This window comes from Ambystoma mexicanum, chromosome 6q (genome assembly GCF_040938575.1).
Source record: "Ambystoma mexicanum isolate Mex_15411 chromosome 6q, UKY_AmexF1_1, whole genome shotgun sequence".
Taxonomy (NCBI): domain Eukaryota; kingdom Metazoa; phylum Chordata; class Amphibia; order Caudata; family Ambystomatidae; genus Ambystoma; species Ambystoma mexicanum.
This window is the reverse complement of record NC_090937.1, coordinates 1,650,227,484-1,650,242,765: the sequence shown is the minus strand read 5'-3', so window position 1 is coordinate 1,650,242,765 and position 15,282 is coordinate 1,650,227,484. Positions and strand designations below refer to the sequence as shown.

The 15,282-nt window shown below is 50.5% G+C and overlaps 1 protein-coding gene across 2 annotated transcripts in view; it reads left to right on the top strand.

Annotated features, from left to right (window-relative positions):
• LOC138516980 (zinc finger protein 850-like) overlaps positions 1-15,282 on the top strand; it is a 176,433-nt gene that overhangs the window by 28,048 nt on the left and 133,103 nt on the right. For both annotated transcript variants that reach the window (XR_011282338.1, XM_069632469.1), the window contains exon 2: positions 11,971-12,066. The gene's annotated coding sequence lies outside the window, so the exon portion shown is untranslated. The remainder of the gene's footprint in view (positions 1-11,970; positions 12,067-15,282) is intronic.

Here is a 15,282-nt window from a genome sequence, read left to right as displayed (position 1 = left end):
GCTAGGTCAGCATGATCCCAGGAAGCTAGGTCAGCATGAGCCCAGCCAGCTAGGTCAGCATGAGCCCAGCAAGCTAGGTCTGCACGATCCCAGCAAGCTAGGTCAGCGTAAGCCCAGCAAGCTAGGTCAGCATGAGCGCAGCAAGCTAGGTCAGCGTGAGCGCAGCAAGCTAGGTCAGCGTGAGCCCAGCAAGCTATGTCAGCATGAGCCCAGCACGCTAGGTCAGCATGTGCCCAGCAAGCTAAGCCATAATGAGCCCAGCAAGCTAGGTCAGCAGGAGCTCAGCAAGCTAGGTCAGCATATGCCCAGCAAGCTAGGTCAGCATGAGTCCAGCAAGCTAGGTCAGGGTGAGCCCAGCAAGCTAGGTCAGCATGAGGCCAGCACAAGCCCAGCAAGCTAGGTCAGCACAAGCCAAGCCAGCTAGGTCAGCACGAGCCCAGCAAGCTAGGGCAGCACAAGCCCAGCAAGCTATGTCAGCATGAGCCCTGCCAACTAGGTCAGCATGAACGCAGCAAGCTAGGTCAGCATGAACCTAGCAAGCTAGGCCAGCGTGAACCCAGCAGGCTAGGCCAGCATAAGCCCAGCAATTTAGGCCAGCATGAACACAGCAAGCTAGGCCAGCGTGAGTCCAGCAATCTAGGTTAGCACGAGCCCAGCAAGCTAAAACAGCACAAGCCCAGCAAGCTAGGTCAGCACGAGCCCAGCAAGCTTGGTCAGTACGAGCCCAGCCAGCTAGTTCAGCACGAGCCCAGCAAGCTAGGTCAGCATGAGCCCAGCAAGCTATGTCAGCACGAGCCAAGCAAGCTAGGTCAGCAAAAATCCAGCAAGCTAGGTCAGCATAATTCCAGCAAGCTAGGTCAGCACGAGCCCAGCAAGCTAGGTAAGCACGAGCCAGCAAGCTATATCAGCACGAGCCAGCAAGCTATATCAGCATGAGCCCAACAAGCTAGGTCAGCACGAGCCCAGCATGGTAGATCAGCCTGAACCCAGCAAGCTAGGTCAGCATAATCCCAGCAAGATAGGCCAGCACGAGCCTAGCAAGCTAGGTCAGCATGAGTCCAGCAAGCTAGGACAGCACAAGCCCAGCAAGCTAGGTCATGAGCCTAGCAAGCTAGGTCAGCAGGAGCCCAGCAAACTAGGTCAGCACGAGCCCAGAAAGCTAGGTCAGCATGATCCCAGGAAGCTAGGTCAGCATAATTCCAGCAAGCTAGGTCAGCACGAGCCCAGCAAGCTAGGACAGCACAAGCCCAGCAAGCTTGGTCAGTACGAGCCCAGCCAGCTAGTTCAGCACGAGCCCAGCAAGCTAGTTCAGCACGAGCCCAGCAAGCTAGGTCAGCATGAGCCCAGCAAGCTAGGTCAGCACGAGCCCAGCAAGCTAGGTCAGCACGAGCCAAGCAAGCTAGGTCAGCATAAATCCAGCAAGCTAGGTCAGCATAATTCCAGCAAGCTAGGTCAGCATGAGCCCAGCAAGCTAGGTCAGCACGAGCCAAGCAAGCTAGGTCAGCATAAATCCAGCAAGCTAGGTCAGCATAATTCCAGCAAGCTAGGTCAGCACGAGCCCAGCAAGCTAGGACAGCACGAGCCCAGCAAGCTTGGTCAGTACGAGCCCAGCCAGCTAGTTCAGCACGAGCCCAGCAAGCTAGTTCAGCACGAGCCCAGCAAGCTAGTTCAGCATGAGCCCAGCAAGCTAGGTCAGCACGAGCCTAGCAAGCTTGGTCAGCATGAGCCCAGCAAGCTAGGTCAGCACGAGCCAAGCAAGCTAGGTCAGCATAAATCCAGCAAGCTAGGTCAGCATAATTCCAGCAAGCTAGGTCAGCACGAGCCCAGCAAGCTAGGTCAGCACGAGCCAGCAAGCTATAGCAGCATGAGCCCAACAAGCTAGGTCAGCACGAGCCCAGCATGGTAGATCAGTCTGAGCCCAGCAAGCTAGGTCAGCATAATCCCAGCAAGACAGGCCAGCACGAGCCTAGCAAGCTAGGTCAGCATGAGCCCAGCAAGCTAGGACAGCACAAGCCCAGCAAGCTAGGTCATGAGCCTAGCAAGCTAGGTCAGCAGGAGCCCAGCAAACTAGGTCAGCACGAGCCCAGCAAGCTAGGTCAGCATGATCCCAGGAAGCTAGGTCAGCATGAGCCCAGCCAGCTAGGTCAGTATGAGCCCAGCCTGCTAGGCCAGCATGAGCCCAGCCTGCTAGGCCAGCATGAGCCCAGCAAGCTAAGTCAGCATGAGCCCAGCAAGCTAGGTCATAATGAGCCCAGCAAGCTAGGTCAGCATGAGCTCAGCAATCTAGGTCAGCACATGCCCAGCAAGCTAGGTCAGCATGAGCCCAGCAAGCTAGGTCAGCATGAGCCCAGCAAGCTAGGTCATAATGAGCCCAGCAAGCTAGGTCAGCATGAGCTCAGCAAGCTAGGTCAGCACATGCCCAGCAAGCTAGGTCAGCATGAGCCCAGCAAGCTAGGTCAGCACGAGCCCAGCAAGCTAAAACAGCACAAGCCCAGCAAGCTAATTCAGCATGAGCCCAGCTAACTAGGTCAGCATGATCCCAGCTAGCTAGGTCAGTATGAGCCCAGCAAGCCAGGATAGCATGAGCCCAGCAAGCAAGGTCAGCACGAGCCCAGCAAGCTAGGCCAGCATGAGCCCAGCAAGCTAAGACAGCACGAGCCCAGCAAGCTAGGTCAGCACAAGCCCAGCAAGCTAGGTCAGCACGAGCCCAGCAAGTTAGGTCAGCACAAGCCCAGCTAGCTAGGTCAGCATGAGCTCAGCAAGCTAGGACAGTCATGAGCCCATCAAGCTAGGTCAGCATAAACCCAGCAAGCTAGGTCAGCACGAGCCCAGCAAGCTAGGTCATCATGAGCCCAGCAAGCTAGTGCAGCACAAGCCCAGCAAGCTAGGTCAGCACGAGCCAAGCCAGCTAGGTCAGCACGAGCCCAGCAAGCTAGGGCAGCACAAGCCCAGCAAACTAGGTCAGCATGAGCCCTGCCAACTAGGTCAGCATGAACGCAGCAAGCTAGGTCAGCATGAACCTAGCAAGCTAGGCCAGCGTGAACCCAGCAAGCTAGGCCAGCATAAGCCCAGCAATTTAGGCCAGCATGAACACAGCAAGCGCTAGGCCAGCGTGAGTCCAGCAATCTAGGTTAGCACGAGCCCAGCAAGCTAAAACAGCACGAGCCCAGCAAGCTAGGTCAGCACGAGCCCAGCAAACTAGGATAACACGAGCCCAGCAAGCTAGGACAGCACGAGCCCAGCAAGCTTGGTCAGTACGAGCCCAGCCAGCTAGTTCAGCACGAGCCCAGCAAGCTAGTTCAGCACGAGCCCAGCAAGCTAGGTCAGCATGAGCCCAGCAAGCTAGGTCAGCATGAGCCCAGCAAGCTAGGTCAGCAGGAGCCAAGCAAGCTAGGTCAGCATAAGCCCAGCAAGCTAGGTCAGCATAATTCCAGCAAGCTAGGTCAGCACGAGCCCAGCAAGCTAGGTCAGCACGAGCCAGCAAGCTATATCAGCATGAGCCCAACAAGCTAGGTCAGCACGAGCCCAGCATGGTAGATCAGCCTGAGCCCAGCAAGCCAGGTCAGCATAATCCCAGCAAGATAGGCCAGCACGAGCCTAGCAAGCTAGGTCAGCATGAGCCCAGCAAGCTAGGACAGCACAAGCCCAGCAAGCTAGGTCATGAGTCTAGCAAGCTAGGTTAGCAGGAGCCCAGCAAACTAGGTCAGCACGAGCCCAGCAAGCTAGGTCAGCACGAGCCAAGCCAGCTAGGTCAGCACGAGCCCAGCAAGCTAGGGCAGCACAAGCCCAGCAAACTAGGTCAGCATGAGCCCTGCCAACTAGGTCAGCATGAACGCAGCAAGCTAGATCAGCATGAACCTAGCAAGCTAGGCCAGCGTGAACCCAGCAAGCTATGCCAGCATAAGCCCAGCAATTTAGGCCAGCATGAACACAGCAAGCTAGGCCAGCGTGAGTCCAGCAATCTAGGTTAGCACGAGCCCAGCAAGCTAAAACAGCACGAGCCCAGCAAGCTAGGTCAGCACGAGCCCAGCAAACTAGGATAACACGAGCCCAGCAAGCTAGGACAGCACGAGCCCAGCAAGCTTGGTCAGTACGAGCCCAGCCAGCTAGTTCAGCACGAGCCCAGCAAGCTAGTTCAGCACGAGCCCAGCAAGCTAGGTCAGCATGAGCCCAGCAAGCTAGGTCAGCATGAGCCCAGCAAGCTAGGTCAGCACGAGCCAAGCAAGCTAGGTCAGCATAAGCCCAGCAAGCTAGGTCAGCATAATTCCAGCAAGCTAGGTCAGCACGAGCCCAGCAAGCTAGGTCAGCACGAGCCAGCAAGCTATATCAGCATGAGCCCAACAAGCTAGGTCAGCACGAGCCCAGCATGGTAGATCAGCCTGAGCCCAGCAAGCCAGGTCAGCATAATCCCAGCAAGATAGGCCAGCACGAGCCTAGCAAGCTAGGTCAGCATGAGCCCAGCAAGCTAGGACAGCACAAGCCCAGCAAGCTAGGTCATGAGTCTTGCAAGCTAGGTTAGCAGGAGCCCAGCAAACTAGGTCAGCACGAGCCCAGCAAGCTAGGTCAGCATGATCCCAGGAAGCTAGGTCAGCATGAGCCCAGCCAGCTAGTTCAGTATGAGCCCAGCCAGCTAGGTCAGCATGAGCCCAGCCTGCTAGGCCAGCATGAGCCCAGCAAGATAGGTCAGCATGAGCCCAGCAAGATAGGTCAGCACGAGCCCAGCCAGCTAGGTCAGCACGAGCCCAGCCAGCTAGGTCAGCACGAGCCCAGCAAGCTATGTCAGCATGATCCCAGCAAGCTAGGTCAGCATGAGCCCAGCAAGCTAGGTCAGTATGAGCCCAGCAAGCTAGGTCAGCATGATCCCAGCAAGCTAGGTCAGTATGAGCCCAGCAAGCTTGGTCAGCACGAGCCCAGCAAGCTAGATCAGCACGAGCCCAGCAAGCTAGGTCAGCACGAGCCCAGCAAGCTAGGTCATAATGAGCCCAGCAAGCTAGGTCAACAGGAGCCAGCAAGCTAGGTGAGCATGAGCCCAGCGAGCTAGGTCTGCATGAGCCCAGCAAGCTAGGTCAGCATAAGCCCAGCAAGCTAGGTCAGCGTGAGCGCAGCAAGCTAGGTCAGCGTGAGCCAAGCAAGCTATGTCAGCATGAGCCCAGCAAGCTATGTCAGCATGATCCCAGAAAGCTAGGGCAGCATGAGCCCAGCAAGCTAGGGAAGCATGAGCCCAGCAAGCTAGGCCAGCACAAGCCCAGCAAGCTAGGCCAGCACAAGCCCAGAAAGCTAGGTCACCATGATCCCAGCAAGCTAGGTCACTATGAGCCCAGCAAGCCAGGTCAGTACGAGCCCAGCAAGCTAGGTCAGCACGAGCCCAGCAAGCTAGGTCATAATGAGCCGAGCAAGCTAGGTCAACAGGAGCCAGCAAGCTAGGTCAGCATGAGCCCAGCAAGCTAGGTCAGCATAAGCCCAGCAAGCTAGGTCAGCGTGAGCGCAGCAAGCTAGGTCAGCATGAGCGCAGAAAGCTAGGTCAGCGTGAGCGCAGCAAGCTAGGTCAGCGTGAGCCCAGCAAGCTATGTCAGCATGAGCCCAGCAAGCTATGTCAGCATGATCCCAGAAATCTAGGGCAGCATGAGCCCAGCAAGCTAGGGCAGCATGAGCCCAGCAAGCTAGGCCAGCACGAGCCCAGCAAGCTAGGCCAGCACAAACCCAGAAAGCTAGGTCACCATGAGCCCAGCAAACTAGGTCAGCATGAGCCCAGCAAGCTAGGTCAGCATGATCCCAGCAAGCTAGGTCAGCATGAGCCCAGCAAGCTAGGTCAGCACGAGCCCAGCAAGCTAGGTCAGCATGTGCCCAGCAAGCTAGGTCATAATGAGCCCAGCAAGTTAGGTCAACAGGAGCCAGCAAGCTAGGTTAGCATGAGCCCAGCAAGCTAGGTCAGCACGAGCCCAGCACGCTAGGTCAGCATAAACCCAGCAAGCTAGGCCAGCGTGAGCGCAGCAAGCTAGATCAGCGTGAGCCCAGCAAGCTAGGGCAGCATGAGCCCAGCAAGCTCTGTCAGCATGAGCCCAGCAAGCTCGGCCAGCACCAGCCCAGCAAGCTAGGTCAGCATGAGCTTAGCAAGCTAGGTCAGCACGAGCCCAGCAAGCTAGGTCACCATGATCCCAGCAAGCTAGGTCAGTATGAGCCCAGCAAGCTAGGTCAGTACGAGCCCAGCAAGCTTGGTCAGCACGAGCCCAGCAAGCTAGGTCAGCACGAGCCCAGCAAGCTAGGTCATAATGAGCCGAGCATGCTAGGTCAACAGGAGCCAGCAAGCTAGGTCAGCATGAGCCCAGCAAGCTAGGTCAGCATAAGCCCAGCAAGCTAGGTCAGCGTGAGCGCAGCAAGCTAGGTCAGCATGAGCGCAGAAAGCTAGGTCAGCGTGAGCGCAGCAAGCTAGGTCAGCGTGAGCCCAGCAAGCTATGTCATCATGAGCCCAGCAAGCTATGTCAGCATGATCCCAGAAATCTAGGGCAGCATGAGCCCAGCAAGCTAGGGCAGCATGAGCCCAGCAAGCTAGGCCAGCACGAGCCCAGCAAGCTAGGCCAGCACAAACCCAGAAAGCTAGGTCACCATGAGCCCAGCAAACTAGGTCAGCATGAGCCCAGCAAGCTAGGTCAGCATGATCCCAGCAAGCTAGGTCAGCATGAGCCCAGCAAGCTAGGTCAGCACGAGCCCAGCAAGCTAGGTCAGCATGTGCCCAGCAAGCTAGGTCATAATGAGCCCAGCAAGCTAGGTCAACAGGAGCCAGCAAGCTAGGTTAGCATGAGCCCAGCAAGCTAGGTCAGCACGAGCCCAGCACGCTAGGTCAGCATAAACCCAGCAAGTTAGGCCAGCGTGAGCGCAGCAAGCTAGATCAGCGTGAGCCCAGCAAGCTAGGGCAGCATGAGCCCAGCAAGCTCTGTCAGCATGAGCCCAGCAAGCTCGGCCAGCACACCCCAACAAGCTAGGTCAGCATGAGCTTAGCAAGCTAGGTCAGCACAAGCCCAGCAAGCTAAGTCAGCACAAGCCTAGCAAGCTAGTTTAGCTTGAGCCCAGCAAGCTTGGTCAGCATAAGCCCAGCAAGCTAGGTCAGCATGCACATGTGGGCCTGTCTGTGAAAGGGCCTTTATATTCCACACCTAGGAGGCCCAGCAAGCTAGATCAGCATGCACATGTGGGCCTGTCTGTGACCGGTCCTTTATATCCCACACCTAGTAGGCCCAGCAAGCTAGGTCAGCATGCAGATGTGGGCCTGTCTGTGAAAGGGCCCTTTATATCCCACACCTAGGAGGCCCAGCAAGCTAGGTCAGCATGAGCCCAGCAAGTTAGGTTAGCATCATAAGCCCAGCAAGCTAGGTCAGCATGAGCCCAGCAAGCTAGGCCAGCATGAGCCCAGTAAGCTAGTTCAGCATTAGCCCAGCAAACTAGGTCATCACGAGCCCAGCAACTAGGTCAGCACGAGCCCAGCAAGGTAGGTCAGCACGAGCCCAGCAAGCTAGGTCAGCACAAACCCAGCAAGCTAGGCCAGCACAAGCCTAGCAAGCTAGGCCAGCACAAGCCCAGAAAGCTAGTTCAGTATGAGCCCAGCAAGGTTGGTCAGCATAAGCCCAGCAAGCTAGTTCAGTATGAGCCCAGCAAGGTTGGTCAGCATAAGCCCAGCAAGCTAGGTCAGCATGCATATGTGTGTCTGTCTGTAAAAGGACCCTTTATATCCCGCACCTAGGAGGCCCAGCAATCTAAGTCAGCATGCACATGTGGGCCTGTCTGTGACAGGTCCTTTATATCCCACACCTAGGAGGCCCAGCAAGCTAGGCCAGCATTAACATGTGGGTCTGTCTGTCGAAGGGCCCTTTATTTCCCACACCTAGGAGGCCCAGCAAGCTAGGTCAGCATGAGCCCAGCAAGCTAGGCCAGCATGAGCCAAGCAAGCTAGGTCAGCATAAACCCAGCAAGCTAGGTCAGCATGCACATGTGGGTCTGTCTGTGAAAGGGCCCTTTGTATTTTGTATCCCGCACCTAGGAGGCCCAGCAAGCTAGGTCAGCATGCACATGTGGGCCTGTCTGTGAAAGGGCCCTTTATATCCCACACATATGAGGCCCAACCAGCCACGTCAGCATGCACATGTGGGTCTGTCTTTGAAAGGGCCCTTTATATCCCACACCTAGGAGGCCCAGCAAGCTAGGTCAGCATGAGCCTAGCAAGCTAGGTCAGCACAAGCCCAGCAAGCTAGGTCAGCATGAGCCCAGCAAATTAGGTCAGCATGAGCCCAGCAAGCTAGGTCAGAACAAGCCCAGCAAGCTAGGCCAGCACGAACCCAGCAAGCTAGGTCAGCATGCACATGTGGGCCTGTCTGCGTAAGGGCCCTTTATATCATGCACCTGTGAGGCCTATCAAATGGACCCAGTGCTTTAAGTGAGTTAAGAAATTGAGGGGGGCCCTCATTTGGTGGTGTGGCTTGCTTGATGGGTGTGGTCTAAGATTTGATGAGCGTGGAAGGGGTGCAAAGGGAAGATGCAAAAGTGCTGCATGCTTAACATTCTATAAATTCCTCTTCAGATTTAGATCAATGACATTTGGGTGCACATGTGCGTACCCCTAGACCATGCTGTAGATCTAGGGTGGATGAATGATACAACAAAGACATTTTTAGCAGTCGAACATCCTTAAGTACCAGTATTTTATTTGTTATCGTTACCCAAGATAGGATCCACATTGAAATACTGAATCCCAAAAGCTTGAGTTACAAAATTGCAATGCCAACTTCCTTTGGGATTTCGGTTGTTTGTCCCCCACTGTGCTTTTAATGTATGCGGGGGTCACCCCTGCAACCCCAGCAGCCCATAATACCGAACTAGGGGGGCAGGGGACACCCTCCGAACCCCTGCTCCCCTTGTTCGGTATTATGGGCTTCAGTCTTTTTTACCATGCCAAATGCGTATTTGGCTTTTTTTTCCGACCGAAATACCCAAGATATATAAACATCCCACGCATTAATGAACAGTGCACAATTTCCACTCACCACTTGCCATTGGCTACTGAAATGTGGCTCTTGGCGAGTAAAAAATGGTGTTCTGTGCCTATGTGTAGAATTGTGATGGCACGCGACTTTATGATGGTTGGCTAGTAGCTTGCAACTTGAATTTTTGCCCACTGATTAAAGAACCGTACACACAAATCAGCCCCTTCCTTGATTAGGAATGCGCTGTTTGGTCTTAATGGACAACACCAAGATTTGTATCTGGAAAGGCAGGCGATTATGACAGCCAGAAGCATAGATTGGCTTGTGGTTGCTCTTAACCTTGATCTCTATATCTGTAAGCATATTTTCTTTTACCAGCCTAATCATTTAAGATACATCTAAACATTGCAATAAGATATTGCAGCAACCTGTAGGATGGATGCTTCCTATCCTGTAGGAGAGTATATCAGGGGGGTCTCAGAGAAATCGTGTTTTCCCCCCTATAAGTACTGTTAATCTTCTGAAAAGGTCATTTAGTGTGGAGAATAGGCACAGTGCGGTTTGGTGTCAAGTCATGACCCCACACTAGGTAAATGCCGACCCCAGATCCGAGCAGGTCATCTTGCTGATCCTTCCCTAAGGACTATGAGCCCATTAGCTCCTATACTTTATTTAATGAATGCATTGGATGGGAAGGAGGGGGAGAAGAGGAGGGAGTTGGATCGGGGCTGATGTTACCATCATTGATGCAAGAAATATGTCATCCACTCTTTTTATTTTTGATGTGTATGGCATTGTGATTGCTTGAATAGTGAATAGTCCCTATTTGGAATTGGCTGTCACTGTTGTCTGCTTGATGGGAAGAGTCCCAGATAACAGTGTTTGTTTTTCTCTGTATGTTCTGCTTTAAGAGTGACTTTCTTTTAGTAATTACTTTAATGGCATTCATTATGGCCACACACTTAGCATGGCCCTTTCCGGTTTTGCCCATACATGGTGTGTGACACCAGACTCTAGTCAGAGCTGATGATCATGATATAAGGGGAATAAGGAATGCACTACACTCTCACCTCATCTGCTCACAGGAAAGAGTACCCCGAATGCATTGCCGGCCATCCTGAATCCGGCTGGTTGAACTGAGAGACTGAGATGCCGACAACTGCACATATTTCAGTAAGGGAGATGGCCACAAAAGAAAGATATACCACTGGAACTCCTCATCACCCAGGCAACCAACATGCAGTACCTTAATGGCATTGCACTGAGCAGGGATAGGTTTGATACAGTGAATCATGCCTTATACTCATGTGTCGCTATCAGTACCTTAAATATATTGTTCTCAGCAAAGCTAGGCTTTGATACAGAGAACCACTCCTTATACTCTTACTTGTGTCACTAGCTGTACCTTGAATGCATTGCACCCAGCAGAGCTAGGTTTTGATACAGAGAACCACTCCTTATACTCTTACTTGTGTCGCTAACAGTACCGTGAATGCATTGTACTCCACAGAGCTAGGCTTGGATACAGAGAATCATGCCTTATACTCTTACCTGTGTCGCTAGCAGTACATTGAATGCATTGTACTCAGCAGAGCTCGGCTTTGATACAGAGAATCATGCCTTATACTCTTACTTGTGTCACTAGCAGTACCTTGAATTTTTTTATTTTTTTATTTGTAGAGCGCACTACAGCCCACAGGCAACGAGGCGCTTTAAGGAAACTTAAGGAGGCTTGCTTGAGGGTTACAATAAGCGGCCCAAAAAAGAATGCTTAGATACATTTTGTTAGGTTACAATTGTTCACGGTATTCTTCTCTTATATAAAGTAACAAATGCAGTACAGATAGGTTTCATATACATAGTGACATATGCAGTACAGAGTTCATGGGTATATGCTCTTTAGATAAAGAGCCTGGTTTTTAGGACCTCGCGGAAGGCTGTGTGAGAGTTGATGGATCTAATCTGATCTGGGAGGTTGTTCCACAAGGTTGCACCCATTGTAGGGAATCCGGTGCCTCCTGCATGCACTCTGTGCATGTGAGGAACTGTGATGCGGTTGGCATAGGCCGACCTCGAGGGTCTGGACGCTGTTTGTTTTGAAAACCTCCCTTTCCTTGATGGGGAGCCAGTGTACCTGCCTCCTCACCCCAGAGATGTGTTTCTTGCGCAAGATGCCTGTTGTGGCCCTTAAGGCATTATTTTGGACAATCTGGAGCTTGGCGAGGTTTTTTTGTGAGGTTCTGACGAATAGGGCATTGCAATAGTCCAGTCTGGATCCGATGATGGCTCTGGCTTTTGATATGCAGTTTTGCTGGGATAGGAAGGGCCTGATGGCATTGATGAATTTGGAGTGGTTTGCTGCGCAGGTGGCGATGGCATTGACCTGCCTGTCCATGGTGAGGCTGGGTTCGAGGTATACACCTAGTGTTTTAATAGTTTGAGAGACTGTGATGGGCATGTTATCAATGGTGAAGGATTGGTACTTTTCATAAAGTTTGCTCAGTGTGGATGGAGAGCCGACCAGTAAGAGTTTGGTATTATCACTATTTAGGCAGAGCCAATTCTCTGGCATCCAGGATTGAATGGTGGAGTAGATACTGTTAAGGGTGTTCAGGTCCGTAGTGTAATCACCCGACAGGGGGATGACAACCTGTGTATCATCTGCATAATTGGTATATGAGATGCCCAGAGAGTCAAGTATCCTGCATAGAGGTCTCGTGAAGAGGTTATATAGTGTAGGGGATATGCAGGAGCCCTGTGGGACTCCACATTTGATAGGGCTGGGTGTGGCATTAGCGGTGTCCGAAAAGACCTTCATAACTCTCTCCTGAAGGAAGGAGGTTATCCAGACGCATGCTTTGGTGGAGAAGTGGGCTGAGGCGGAGAGATGGTGGCATAGTGTTTTATGCTCTACCAAATCAAAGGCCGCAGAGAGGTCTAGGAGCAGGAGGAATGCTGGTTTGCCTATGTCTCTAAGGTCATCTATTTGATTTTTTAGGTCAAGTAGTGCCGTCTCAGTGCCATGACGAGTGCGAAAACCGGACTGCCGTAGTCCAAGAAGGTGGTTGTCTTCAATACATTTTTGGACCTGAAGGTAAGCTGCCTTGTCCGAAATCTTTAATAGGAAGGGGACCGTTGTGATAGGTCTGTAGTTCCTTGGGATAGATGGGTAGAGAGACGGTTTTGAATGCATTGTACTCAGCAGAGCTAGGCTTTGATACAGAGAACCATGCCTTATACTCTTACTTGTGTCGCTAGCAGTACCTTGAATGCTTTGCACTCGGCAGAGCTCCGCTTTGATACAGAAACCATGCCTTACACTCTTACTTGTGTCGCTAGCAGTACTCTGAATGCATTGTACTATGCAGAGCTTGGCTTTGATACAGAGAACCATGCCTTATACTCTTACTTGTGTCGCTAGCAGTACCCTGAATGCATTGTACTCCACTGAGCTATGCTTTGATACAGAGATTTCCTTTTGTACCTTTCAAACATCATTTCAACTCTCCCGGTCAGAAAATGATGTCCCTGCAGGGTCTGCCTGGGTTTCATTTAAGTCCGTTGGTAGCATACTTTTTTTAGTAGTAAATCGCCCACTCAGTTTTAAGTGATATCAGCAACCTGCCCGAAAAGGATTTTACAGCGGTTTTCAAAAAAGTAGGTGGTGAGGGATCGGAACACACCAACCCCCAAGAACTGATCTCTTTACTATGACGGTAAGAAAAGAATACAATACACTGAACATATGTCAAAGAAGTCTTTATTGGTTATTTATGGGGAATGCCTTTGGGTCTTATTCGGTTCTGTGACATTTAATGATTTCCACGAAAGGACTGTGAGATCTGCTGTGCGTCCATTGAAATGTGAATTGCTCCTCAACTGTCCTGTTGAAGGGCCAATTTTGCTGCACACTTTTTTCCCTGTGCTACACAGCGATGCTGCGATCTGAAAACAGTGCTGTGTTTCGACTACACTACTTTGGTAACTGCATTATCTCCGGATCATGAGTGCCAGAGTGATGGTATAAATCCCCATTTGCTTTTAGCTGGAGGTAACTCAAGTGCCCCACTGGCAAACCTGTAGTCGTCGGTATGGTAAAGTGCCAGTATTCATCAATACTGGCACATTATTACCAGACTGGCCAACTTATAATGAGGCCCAATGTTCTGCGCTGTTATGGTCCTGGCAGCACAGCGCAGGGAATGCAGTATTACTGAGAGCATTGGTATTTTTTAGTTATGGCGCCAGTTAGACCTCATGGAAGCAATTATTCTGATTTAACAGTACAGACTGAACAAGAAAATATCTGAGGGCACCTTACAGTGCTGTTGGGTACATTAAAGTCCTTCATTCACTCACAAAACTCAAAATGCATTGTGTTATATCACCGTCCGCGCAACCAGCACATACATACATGTCCTTGCTGCATGACCCTACCACTCTAGGCTCATCAGCAAGTAGTTAGGTTTGTAATGTACACACCTATGTGATTAAATAACTTGGAAACCAGCCACTTCAGAGCAACATGAGACTATCATAAATTGTTAGTCTACATCTTGAACAGTTACATCAAAGGAAAGCCAAGTAAAACCATTTGAAGTGCAATGTCACAAAATCAAATTAAATTAACACATTATTATTATTTATTCATTGGCTGAAGCTAGTCAAACTACACAATCTTAAAAACTACAATAGAATGAACACCATTAAAACAACATTAAAAGATCACATACATCAATGCATCACCCATTATCTTTAGAACCATCAATGTTGAGAAATCAATTAATTCAACAATAAAATCAATCATGAAGATTACAAGTCACCATGAAATACATCAGGCATTGTTCATTATCTTGGCTTGTACTGATAATTTCAGTGAAGCTATTGTTAAGAGAGTTTGTCATCCTAAAAAATATGTCCTGTTTATTCACACAAAGTTCCCAAAACATCTTTTCAAAAGGTCTTGTTGTAATTCATCTGATATTTCACATTCCACCATCTTGCAATGTTTTCTTTACCAGACAAGGGTTAACAAATAGGACTTCCCTGGAGACATTACATTCATCCAGCAGTTGACTTGCTACTTTAGAGAAGGCGAGCAATTGTGTGTCAAAACTCACTCAGGGCAATACCCAAATCATAGTATGAAATCCCCTTTCGAGCATTTATGAAACACAGATACAATATTAATCTTCCATTCCAATGTATATTTTAGCAATTGCAAACCCAACTCCCGCCACAAAACAACAATTTGTAATGTAAGGAAGACATGGTATTAAACAGTGAAGACAGACACAAGTGAGCACAGTTCAAGGGTGTTTATTGAACTTCATATGGGTTGGTAGAATGCCTATCTAATCCTAAAGCTAAAAATGGGAGCAAGCTACGACCATCAAATAATAACGCAGTCCGAGTGGAGTCTCTGTCAACATAAAAGGGCCTATGCTAATAAACCTATTGCCAATCATTACTTTTAAATACAAATGGTGTTGGACAATAGTGTATGCAAAAAGAAAAGTGTTCAAGAAATAATATGTCAGGGTAGTTGAGCAGTTGGCTCCCCTTCCCCATGTTTTCAGCACAGGACAAGGAATGAGGATGAAGTTCAAAGCGTAAGTATCAGGGCCTTCTGCGCCAAAGTCTCTTTACCATTCAAAGTCTCTTTTTACAGAGGACCTGATTCAACAAACAACAAAGTTCCTTTCCTCTCAAGATTTTCACATTCACAAGTTCTTGGGTGTTTCACTGTTCACCACGAGTCACCCTCCCTCAGGCTCAGACCCTCTTAACACAATATTCACAACTGGTCTCCCTCGTTCTGGCACAGACCATGGATCTCTCTTGTTTGGGCTCAGACCCCTTAAGTACAATGTTCACAAAATGTATACATAGCTTTCCTCTTTTATCAAACATCGAAGACTTTCGATTGTGTGATGGATGTTGCTTAAACCACCGCAGGACCACTTTGATTTGCAGTTATTTTCTCATGCTCTTCTTTTTACTTTCACTTCTGCCTCTTCCTGACTGGATACCTCACAGAGACCTTGGATTGAGCACACTCACGGTGCCAGACCACCCTGGCAATGGTACACGGTATTGTACCTTTCCTTCCCAAAGTTCAAACATTCATCAGAGATGTAGCTTTACTCGTGTCTTTCATCACACGTGTTTAACACTGTGTGTTTCTGCGCTCGGTATACAATGTTGCCACTTGTAACCTTGACTTGAACACAGACCGGTCTTGTATCAGTCTCCTCAACTCACTGGCTGTGTTGATCTCTCTGGCGCTACTTTGTTCTTGGAGCCGAGG